Source organism: Rhinolophus hipposideros (genome assembly GCF_964194185.1).
Source record: "Rhinolophus hipposideros genome assembly, chromosome: 5".
Taxonomy (NCBI): domain Eukaryota; kingdom Metazoa; phylum Chordata; class Mammalia; order Chiroptera; family Rhinolophidae; genus Rhinolophus; species Rhinolophus hipposideros.
Window position 1 is genome coordinate 36315748 of NC_138051.1, and position 11908 is coordinate 36327655.

The 11908-nt window shown below is 45.1% G+C and overlaps 1 long non-coding RNA gene across 1 annotated transcript in view; it reads right to left on the bottom strand.

Moving 5' to 3' along the window:
• Positions 1–5175, bottom strand: part of LOC308497455 — a 56444-nt gene extending 51269 nt beyond the window's left edge. Inside the window, exon 1 of the long non-coding RNA XR_013993330.1 lies at positions 5055–5175. This is a non-coding gene — a long non-coding RNA (uncharacterized lncRNA). The remainder of the gene's footprint in view (positions 1–5054) is intronic.
• Between the last annotated feature and the right edge of the window lie 6733 nt (positions 5176–11908).

The window sequence follows — 11908 nt, forward strand, 5'->3', positions numbered from 1 at the left end:
CATGAGGAACTGATTAACTGAATGTGGATAAGGTGGGGAACAAAGAATTACAAATATATAGAGACCTTGCAAATACCATTTCTAGACATAAGGAAGAAAATAACTATGAGACAAAGTTCACTGAGGTGACAGATCTTTTTGGACTCAAGGAGTACAATCTTGAATTTTTAATTAAAAATTACTCCCATTTATTGGATACTTTGTAGGTGCCAGGTACCAGGCTAAGTGCTTCTATATGGTTTACTCTCTCAATTCTCATGGATGCTCTGTGAGGTAAACGTGGCTTTGATCCCCATTTTACAGAGAAGAGGGCTCCAGAAGGTTCTATAACTTGCCAAAAGTCATGCAGCTTGGAGGGGTATGAACAGGATTTCACTCTGGGCCTTCTGTATCCAGACTCCTGGCTTTCACAGAAGGTGTATATGACTGCCACTATGTTCTTTCCTGTACCCTGAATCCCAGCTCCCAGATCCTAGCATCACTGGTATTCCTAATGATTCATTTTGTCTCTCAATGCTGCCTTCCCTGTACCTCATCCTTTCTTCTTTGCATAGTTAGTGATATAGAGCCATAATCAACATCATCAAAATATGTTTATTCTACTGTGTGTGGGGCTAGGATGTAGCCATGTATGAAGGAGGGGCCACTGTCCCCAGAAGTGATATATTTGGCTAACCAAGGTTTTGCATGGTTGATTCTTCTGTGGCTTGATCACCACTCCTCCTACCTTCCCTCTCCCAGAAACCATCTTTTCTTAGCCCCACCCACACTTCAAAACTCCGAGCTCAAAAGAACCCAGAGAGAACAGCTGAGGCCCCTGAGCCACCCTTTCCTGTGAGAAGATTCTTAGAATTCTTCAAAGGATTTACTCAGTGTTACAGGTTTTCAGGGTCTTATTGAGGAGCTCAATGCCAAATTGAAGTGTATCTTCTTCAGTGAAATGCTTTAAACTTGTTGAAACTCAGTTTGCTGAAGATTACTTTTTTGTTTTTGCTTTGACCTGGACCGGCAAAGTGCAAAAGTCAACTCAGAGTGAAAAATGTTTTGAATTTTCTTTCTTGTTGTACAAATAAGCATTTGCACCTACAAACACAGAAAAGACTAAGGGTGGCAGAAACTTCTCTGCTAAACTGTGAAGTGCATGCACAGAGACAACGTAGTAGCATAAGTAGGTGATGGGGGGCAGGTGGGGTTCCGCTGTCTTTGTATTTTCAGCACAGGGTCACAGTTTTCTCGGAATCAAACATTGGGTCACTGTTAGGGACAGAACTCAGGAGAAGTCGGAAGATTAGAGCACAAGGTTTGCTTTGTCACTGACAAGCTCTGATCCTAAGCACATCATTTAACTTCTCTGCCTTGGTTTCCTTATCCATACAATGGGGCAATAGTGGTGTTATCCTGTCTCATGGGTTTTGTTAACTAAATCAATTAAAAGTAGTCAATTACTTTTGAAATATTCTGGCTAACGTTCTTAGTAATAAGTAGATCTGATCACATTGAAACTCTGTGCAAAATCTTTCGCTCACAGGATAGTGACGTTTTTTCAGCATGGCATGCAAGTTCCTTCACCACCCAACTGCAAGGTCATGTCCCTTCACACCCCTTCAAGTGCCCTGTACTCCCACTGTGCACATCTATCCAGGCTTCTTAATCAAACACAATTTTTCACACTTTTGTCCAGGCTGTTTCCTTTGCTGCCATGCTCCAACTTTCCTTGTTTGCTCTGGGGTGGACATTAGGTTTATACCTCCCTCCCCAGACTCTGGAATTCTTCCTTTGTAAGCTGAATGAACTTGTACAAGTTATTTAGTTTATTTGAGCTTCAGTTCCCTCCTCTCCAAATTAGGAATACAGTCGTCCCCCTTTATCCATGGGGGATACGTTCCAAGACCCCCAGTGTATGCCTAAAACCACAGAAAGTACCAAACCCTTTATATGCTATGCTTTTCCCCCATACATCCATACCTATGATAATGTTTAATTTATAAATTAGCCAAAGTAAGAGATTAACAACAATAACTACTAATAAGATAGACCAATTATAACAATATACATACAGAATAATTTTGTGAATATGGTCTCTCTCTGTGATAACTGATTTGATAGCTGAGAAGGCTACTAAGTGACTAACAGGTAGAGAGCATATACAGGGATGATTCACGAGCTGGGTGGGATGGAGCAGGATGGTGTGAGGTTTCATCAGGCTACTCAGAACGGTGTACAATTTGACTTGTTTATTTCTGGAATTTTCCACTTAATATTTTCAGACTACCGTTGACCATAGGTAACTAAAACTGTGGAAAACAAAACGGTGGATAAGGGAGGGATTACTGTAACAATAATTCCCAGTGGCATAGCTAGGGGTTCTGAGGGGAAGCAAGGGGTAGCACAACTGTTATTCCAGATATGACTTATTGTTAAGACTAAGGTGAGAAGACATTACAGGAAGCCGTGGGAAAACTGGGTGTGTTCAAAGTGCATTGGAAACATTAGTGGTCAGAACAAGAGACAAAAGAGGAGATTGTTGAAAAATAAGGCCTTTCTTTAATGTGTTTAGGCTCCTTGATGGTAGAACCTGTCCATGCTTCTGATGTAATTTCCAGACCAGCGGATGTGAAGGATAAAAGAAAGTTTTCTGAAGCATTTGGTATAGGGCTTGATACTTTGTAATGATACAGAGCTCAATAAACATTAGTTATGACTATTCAATTGTTTCCTCATCAGTGTTTTCATGGTGCTTTACGCATAATTTATCATGTCATTTATTTGGGGAAAGTTGCTCACCTTCTTTGCACCTCTGTGTCCTCATCTGTAAGACGGGAATGATAATGTTATGAAGACCACCTGAGATAATATGTAAAAGCCCTTCGAATGCTAAGCACCCCAGAAAAAAGCTGTTACAGTCATTTGTTGTAAGGGAATCAAGCAACCTGATAAACATTAGGTAAATTCAAGTGCATTTGAGAACAAATATGTTAAGACTCCCTCTAGTGAGGACCTGGAGAACTGCAGCCACTGACAGGCAACTTCTGAAGATCGGGCATCCACACAGGTGCTGATTTTAGGGCACAGCTGCAGGGGACCTGAGAGTTGAGTGTTCCATGCCTTGCTTGACCCCTGGATTTGATTAGGAGATTTATGGAGAAGAAGGAGGATTTCAAATGGAAAGGTAATACAATATATTACAGTCATATGCCCAACACAAAGTTTGCTTTGTCACTGACAAGCTCTGATCCTAAGCACATCATTTAACTTCTCTGCCTTGGTTTCCTTATCCATACAATGGGGCAATAGTGGTGTTATCCTGTCTCATGGGTTTTGTTAACTAAATCAATTAAAAGTAGTCAATTACTTTTGAAATATTCTGGCTAACGTTCTTAGTAATAAGTAGATCTGATCACATTGAAACTCTGTGCAAAATCTTTCACTCACAGGATAGTGACGTTTTTTCAGCATGGCATGCAAGTTCCTTCACCACCCAACTGCAAGGTCATGTCCCTTCACACCCCTTCAAGTGCCCTGTACTCCCACTGTGCACATCTATCCAGGGAAGGTTTGACCTGATCTTTAGGAGAACAAGCCAAGGACCATAACAGCCTTAGCTCAGAGTTTGGGAACTTCTAAAAGCAGGGGGGTGCACCCTGGGAGATCCATTCCATGCTGGTCTTAGTCCAAGGTGGGAAAGTACTGGAACATTGGGTGGTGGTGACATGGAACTCAGAAGGGAGTTGGGAAGTCTGTTACTGCCTTAATAACAGAAAGTGCTGGCAGCTCCTATTCCAGAAACAGCTAACTCTGCAGGGAGGACACCCTTTTATAGGGTTTCAAAGGGAAAAACATGAGTGGCATACACATGAGGATGCAGGCTTGGGAAGTTGGGCAGAAAATGCAAACTTGGTGGCCTTCCATTATTGTCTAGATGAATGTGTTTGGTACTTGGGAACTTCGCAAACACAGCGTTAGGGAAAGCCACTGCAAGGTGAGGACCAAAGCCTTTCCCTGCGGCAGCAACTTCAACGCCCTGCAAACTGTAAAAAGCATATATTACTCATGTGAACGTACGAGTACATGTGAAACTATCAGGGGAAAACTATGTGTGAAAAAATAGCAAGCATCAAGTAGATGTGTTTTAAAGAATAGCAGACTGGTAATTGCAGACCAAAAAGCTTTTTCGTCTCCAGAGCCTGAATACTAATGCAGGCATTGTTCCTCCTTCAGACACACTCGTCACTGAGCATTAGTGCTTCAGAACATTTATCATCACGGCTCTTGACAAAGCTTCCAAATTATACCTTTTATAGTTTTGTTATTCTTTTTGTGCCACAAAGTTTTATGCTGTGCGTTAACTTAAGGAAATTAACTTTATCCGCAAGAAAAGAAAGACTAGCCTTGACTTTTCTCTTTCCACTTGCTGAAGTTAGTATCACCCTCAAGCGCCACCTTCAGGCAGTCCCGCCCTACTGCTGTGGAAATTTCTAGCCATCCCAACTTTGTGAGCTGAAACATACACCCACCTCTCCTTAAGGGATACGGTACGAGAACCTGCCAAGAAACACTTGTATTTCTGGCAACTACTTTTCACTGGAGATTTGATTATTTTATAATGACCAAAGAGTAAATGGCCTTTCTAATGTTTCGCTTGGGGGCCCTCAGTGGAAAATTACTGGACTGGAGACTCGATTCAGTTGAAAAAACTGGTTAAACTCATTAGTCATTGAGGTTACTGGTTAGAGTAGATTTAGTAGAGATTTAATTAAAATCCAAGACAATCCATATCCCTTATTTTAGCTATTAATTTTGATAAATTTCCAAACTTCAAACCTGGAGTTTTATTATGATTTTTAAACCAGAAGCTGGCAATTAATTATCTAGATAATATTCCCCTGCACTTTCAGGTTAGGATTCTGATGAATAAGAAAAAGAAAGAAAAAAAAAATCAAGGTAATAGATCATAATCTTAACAAACTACCTTTCATTAGTTGAAAACTGCTTAGACATCCAGGGATGTGATCCAAATACCCTCCCATTGTCCCTTAGGCTCTCCTTACTCTTACCGTCTCTTGGCTGCCTCTGTATTAAACTTGGTTTAACTTTCAGCTCTGCCACTTTCCGTATGATCGTATCATTTAGGACGTTCTCAGCTGCAAGTAATGAAAAACCCAACTGAAACTGGCCAAATCAGTTTTTATTAACTCATTTAAATAGAAAGTCCAGAGAGAGGGCAGTTCCAGGGTTGGGTAAATCATTTGTTCAATAACATCTTAAGTATCCAGCTTTCCCCCCCGCCCCCCTTTTTTTCTCTGCCAACCTTAGTGGACTGGCTTCTGTTCTTATGGTGGTGTCCGCAGTTCAGGCATCGCATCTAGGGGGCAGCACAGCGTGTTTCATCAACACAATACCTGTGTTTTGAAAAGAAAGGAATCCTGCCTTACTAGAAACCGCAGACTACTTCCCCTCCATGCTGGTGAGAATGGAAATGACTGTTTGTAGTTTAGGTGGGTGAAGCTCTGCTGCCCAAGAGAATCACTGGGGGGCAGTGGAACTACTGAGGCTGATGTAACTGGACTGGATGGTTCTACTGTGCAGCCAGCATTTAGACCGCTGCCTTCGTCTAATCGAGGTTCCCTTACCTGGGCAGGAGGAGGGCCTCAGCCTCCCTTGAGCCCTGCCCTCCTGGTACCTAAAATCAGGGTTCTAGTACAGATAGGAGGTCAGATGGGGATGGCGATTTATCAGGCAAACAAGCATCCATTGCACTTTCAGTCTTCAGCTTTTTGTCTGGAAAGTGAGAACCATAATACATGTCTTGTAGGGCATGTCTGTAGAGGTTGCAGCTCAGAAAACTCTGAGATGGGGCAGAGGGAAGAATTCCAATTGGACCTGCTCATCAGATCTCCAAACCTCTTGGAGACACCACTCGGTCATTCTTCCTTTCCAGTCCCCTTCCCCCATGTAGGACAAGGCCTCAGGGTGGGGTGGTGGCAGGGGGAAGGGCTGTACCTTACTTCTCACCACTCTTCTAAAGCATCTCTGCCCCCCTCTTCTCTAGGCAGCTTTATATCCAGGGGCGGGGGATGGGCAGGGAGGCTCGCAGACAGTTTTTTATGGCAAACATAAACCGTACTCCTTAATAGTTATTTTTCAAACTTGGGGTGCTCTCCTGAGTGTCCCGAGTTGAAGATACTTCACGGTGCAGACGTCTGGTATCCAGTGCCTTTGTTCCTGGAGGTCTTCATGGAAGCTCTCTGGGAATAAGATCTTTCCAAACGTTTCCATCATAGGCTTGGAGGGCCCTATTTAATGTGCACGTCAGAGCTCTTTTTGGGGTGGGAATGACATAACACAGCCCTGTACTTGACCTGGGAAAGCTGTTTGGTAGGACATCTAAGCCCAGATGCCTGGTCCTCCTGTACTTGACCTGGGAAAGCTGTTTGGTAGGACATCTAAGCCCAGATGCCTGGTCCTATCCTCTCTGCCAGAGCCCTTGTCCACTCGGGATTTCCTCCATCTCTCTCTCTCTCTCTCTCTCTCTCTCTCTCTCTCTCTCTCTCTCTCTCAATCCGGCTTCTCTGGGGACTCCCAGGCCATCAAACATATCCATCTGACTACACCTTTAATGTTCCTTCAATAGATGTCTTTTGGCTGCCAACTATATGCCACTCACCATCTGAAGGCCTGGGAACACAGCAGCAAACAGGATGGAGAGGGCCCTGCTTCCATGGAGCTCACAATTATAGGGTGACAATAAGCAAATCAGGCCTAAGATAATGTCAGACAGTGATAAGAAGAAAACGTGAGAGGATGGTGGGATAGTGAACTCTTGGGGTTGGTCGGCTACTTCAGAGATGGTGCAGGGGAAGGACTCTCTGAGGGGTGGTGTTAAGTTGAGGCCTGAATGACAGGAGGGACCCAGCCATGCAGAGAGCTGGAGGAGGAACTTTCTAGACTAGGGAATAGCAGGAAAGGCCTCCAAGGCAGGAGCAAACTTGGGGTGTTGGAGGAACAGTGAGAAGGCTAGGAGGCTGGCGGAGAGGGAATAGTGTCCAAGCTTGCTCCAAGGGTGCACGTGGGTCAGGCCAACCCCAGGATATGACTGGATGTTAGTAGGTAAAGGAATAGTCGAGAAATTTCCCAGATGTTCTATGACAGGACATGAGCCTCTCACTCAGTGACAGCATTGCCTAAATCTACCTGCCCACTTAGAAGGATCTCATCTTCAACCCCAAGGACAGCAACATACCTTTTAATGGCACCCTGGTTCTGGTTCATTATAAATCTGTTGTTTTCTTAAATACTTTATATGTGAATCTCTAGCCTCATGATGGGACATAGAATTTCTTTTCCTGTGCTCCGAGAGCTCTCTTACATCCTCAGTTGATGAGAGCTGGTGGGGCAGCATGTTCTGTAGTTTCCTGGCTGGGGCACAGCACTACAGATGCTCTCAGACAATGAGCTCTCTCCTGAGCCTCCTGAGTTGAAGATGTCCTATGACATGCAACTTTATTTTTGCTATTGATTTGTGTGCTCAAGTCAGTTAGCCTATGTTCCCAGTAAAGAGACTGGGTGTAGGACCTAGGTTCACCACAGTGAAAAAGAAGAGAGGATTTCTCCCTATTTCCCAAAAGTCAGATGGTTGAGATGAAGTCGGCGGTTTTGAGGTGATGCAAAAATGTGGGTGGGGGTCAAGTTTCTGAGTGCAATTCTGAGTTGGGAGGTGCAATCCCTCTTATGTAATTGCTTGTCAGGTGGTTGAACTATTAACTTGTTTATGAACCCGCTGAAGTTGAAATGTGGGAAGTTGGTAGGAAAATGTAAAGATACCTTTGTGTTGGGTATTTTAAGGAGATGCAAAATTTTCCAGGAACATTTTACTAAAAGTAGATCAGGAGCAAGAGGGAAATTATATAACATTACTAACAGAAGCCACATGTGCCTATTATCAGCAATCAGAGACTTCAGAGGGTCAAATAATTCTTCCTGTTAACGTTTTCCCTCGTACTCCATTTCTAAAGCTAAAGTGTGCATGTGATTAGAGACATTTATTCTTCTGGTCATTATAATGGTGCTCTTTGGGGGAAGATCAGAGACGAAAGCTGCCTCCCAGGCTTGGCTGGACACCAGTGTCCTTAAACATAAACCCAGGGGCATACCCTGTAAGTCCTAAACAGAGCTGGGTGGGGTTGGGAGATCTTTAGAGTAAGACTTGGCTTCCAAGGCACATATTTGTTGTCTGGAGCTTGTAACTAACAAGTTTCCTCCTTGCTACCAACTAAGCAGGTGTCACTTGGCAACTGTGAGTGACGTAGCCCTGTAGCTGGGTACAGGAAAGATAAAAAGAGAAATGCTATTTCATGAGGGTATTCCCATCTCCTTTACCAGCAAATTTTAACTGGTAGGAGCAGAAATGACAACCACCACTGCCATTGAGGGTTTTATGATGCGAATAATAAAGAGCCATTTAACTGAGGGGGTCCTGAGCACCTCTTGTCGGTAGCTGTCCCTGCCACTGGAAGTCTGGTTGGCCAGAATGCAGTGCTGGGACATGGACTGTATCTGGAGGACTCTAGTAGTCAGGGCCTGGCTTCCAGACATGGATTCTAGAGAAGAGGAAGGCAGAACGCCCTACCCCTTCCCTCTTATCTCAAGTCTGGTCTGGGGCAAAGAGCCTGAGATGCTGTTGGGAAAGGCTGTCCTGTGCGCGTTAGACAGGACTGTTGACTCTTTTCTGGTTTATCTGCCACCTTCACCTTTCATGCCATGGCTTTGGAAGCTCTATACTCAGCTAGATGAATGGCTGCTTGGATATGCAGCCAGGGTGCCAGCCAATCCAGAGAGGCCCAAGATAGAAGGAACACGGGGTCAAGACCAGGGCCAGGCTGATCAAGAGGCTGCTCCACCTGGACCTCTGCTGGGGGCTGTGGCCTCCCGGCTGAGCGCTAACTGCTCTGCTGACTCACCTGCTTGTGGTTGAGAAGAAACCAGCAAGCTGGTGGCTCTTCGGAGTGCTGGGGCTGCAAAATATAGGCCAGGGAACCTCAGCCGGAAGGGGCTTCAGTTCGTGAGAAACCAAACTTTTTCTGTCCTCTCCCCATCTCTCTTTAATGATCTGGATTTACAAGGGGCCCAAGAAGACCCTGGGAATTTCCCTCTCTAGTCCCTTGGGGGACCATAAAACCAGGTCAGGAAACAGGGTAAAGGGCTGGACAGCATCTGTCTCCAGGACTCTCTGGGACACTGCAAATCCCACCATGCTTATTGGTCTTTCTGCTAAGGTCGAACTTGGATCTAGCAGGTTTCCACCTCTGTTCCTCGGTGAGTTTAGCTCCAGCTTCCAGGAACTGGAGTGACCCTCTCCAGAGTTATGCAGCCTGCATAATTCAAGAATGAAGGGTTGAAAAATCAAGGGGGTGGTGTTGGGGGGTGAGGGTACAATCCACGTTGTATTAGGTTGGTGCAAAAGTAATGGAAGTTTAAAAGGTTAATTGCAAAACCGCAATTACTTTTGCACCAACCTAATATTTTATGTAAATGGCGCCCCCTGAAATACTGCAGAGGAGCCCTGGACAGGTGTGTCCTAGAGTGCTGCACCCCACCCAGCATCCCTCCCCAGCCTAACACCCTTGAGGTTGACATCTTAAGTCAGGATCTACACTCTATCTCGCTTATTGAGGTATTAATACTTGTCGAATATATAATGGTGTAGTAGGCAGAATTACGTTCCTCCAAAGGTATTCACGTCCTAATCCCCTGAACCTGTGAATATGTTACCTTACATGGCAAAAGGGATTTTGCAGGTGTGATTAATGTTATGGATCTTGAGATGGACAAGTTATCCTGGAATATCTGGGTGGGCCCATTCTAATCACGTGAGTCCTTAAAAGCAGATAATCTTCCCTGGGTGAGGTCAGGGAAAGAAATGTAACTATGGAAAAGAGTCAAGGAGATGGCAGTTGAGAAGGATTTAATGCTCTGTTGCTGGTTCCGAGATGTAGGGGTTACATGCAATGGCCAGAGATAGTCTTCCAGGAACTAAGGGTAACCCATGCTGACAGCCAGCAAGGAAACCGGGACCTCAGCACCATGGAGCTGCCAACCACTGAGCAAAAAAAATGCTTTCTCTCCTTGAGCCTCCACAAAGGGATGGAAACCTGCCGATGCCTTGAGTGTAGTCCAATGAGACTCATAGGACTTCTGGCCCTCAGAACTATGACATAATACTGGGGGTACAAAAAATGTATACAAGTGGACACTTTGGTCAACGTTGCTCAAACAGTAGTTTGCTGTATTCAGAAGTTTCTGGATGCTGATGGTAACCACTCTGAGCACATCTTGTAATTGCAGAAGTCAAATGTGACTTATCACCTTTTGTTATCGCTTTTTATAGAGTATTACAATTTTTTAAAAAGATTTTATTGGGAAAGGGGAACAGGACTTTATTGGGGAACAGTGTGCACTTCCAGGACATTTTTTTCCAAGTCAAGTTGTTGTCCTTTCAAGCTTAGTTGTGGAGGGCGCAGCTCAGCTCCAGGTCCAGTTGCCGCTGTCAATTGCAGAGGGCGGAGCCCACCATCCCTTGCGGGACAGGAGGAATGGAACCGGCAACCTTGTGGTTGAGAGCCCACTGGCCCATGTGGGAATCAAACCGGCAGCCTTCGGAGTCAGGAGCACGGAGCTCTAACCGCCTGAGCCACCAGGGCTAGCGTATTACAATTTTAATACATGTTTTTCTTTTCCTAAAATGTGTATACATGTTTTTGGCACCCTTTGTATATCTGTGTTTCAAGCCGCCAGAGTTATGGTAATTTGTTATGGCAGCGATGGAAAACTAATACAAATGGCTACAAAGTAGAATATATTTTCTAATTGAACATAATTTTCTTGCCTCTGACACCTTCAATTTCCTTGGTGACTGCTAATAGTGAAGAAGTTCTTTTTCATGGTTGGGTGGGTTCTGGGAGTAGGGTGAGCCTCCTTCTGGTCCTATATGCTTCTAGGCACTTCCACATTTACTTCTCTGCTGTTATCTGCTGCCGGCATCCCCACCTGCCTGGCCTCTGGGATAGATGTTGCTGGAGGCTGGCCTTTTGGGGAAGCACATAGGGCTCCCTACTTCTTCCTGTCCTCTCTGCTGCTTCAGAGCGGCAGCTGCGGGCCCCTGAGCCCTGGAAGCTGATCCACAAGCAGCCTCACGCTCCTCTCCTCCAAGGATCCTTCTGGGACAGGCAGGTTGTCTCAGGTCCCAGCTAATGCCTCTGGACCAGTCCGGATCCAAGGAAACGGATGGACCTCCTCCATCACCACACTTGACTCCAGGGTAGTCCGGAAGTGGCTTCTGGCCCCCCCCACCTGCCAGCACCTTGCCCTCTCTCCACTTCCTGTCTCCCCATGACCCAGTAGCAGATGTGTCTGTAGGGGCTGCCCGTGGGGGAGAGCATGCAATCTCTCTCCTCAAATCCTTCGTGGGACTCCTGCTTATTTCCTTCCTTCTCCCTACCCAACTTGGGACAAGGCCTGAGGGGCGATGTTGGTGGTGGTGAATGGCAGGGGAGAAGCTGCACGGCCTTATTAGCTCTTGTTTTAATCTTTTCTGTCCCTCTCCCTGGTTCACACCCCAGCAGGTAGACAAATAAAGAAGCCGCTCCTACTCACCCAGACTGTAACCCCTACTGTTTATTAACTCACAGATGGTGCAGTGTGGTCTAGACTAGAGTGTCTTTGTTCTTAGCAGTCTGTGTGGGGTTGGTCGCAGAGAAAGAAAGGAGAAAGAGAGAGAGAGAGAGAGAGAGAGAGAGAGAGAGAGAGAGAGAGAGAGAGAGAGAGAGAGAGAGAAAGAAAGAAAGAAAACAGGTAATTTGATTCCTCAGCTTCTTTGTGTGCAAAAGTTAAAATGCTATCACTAGCTTATGAG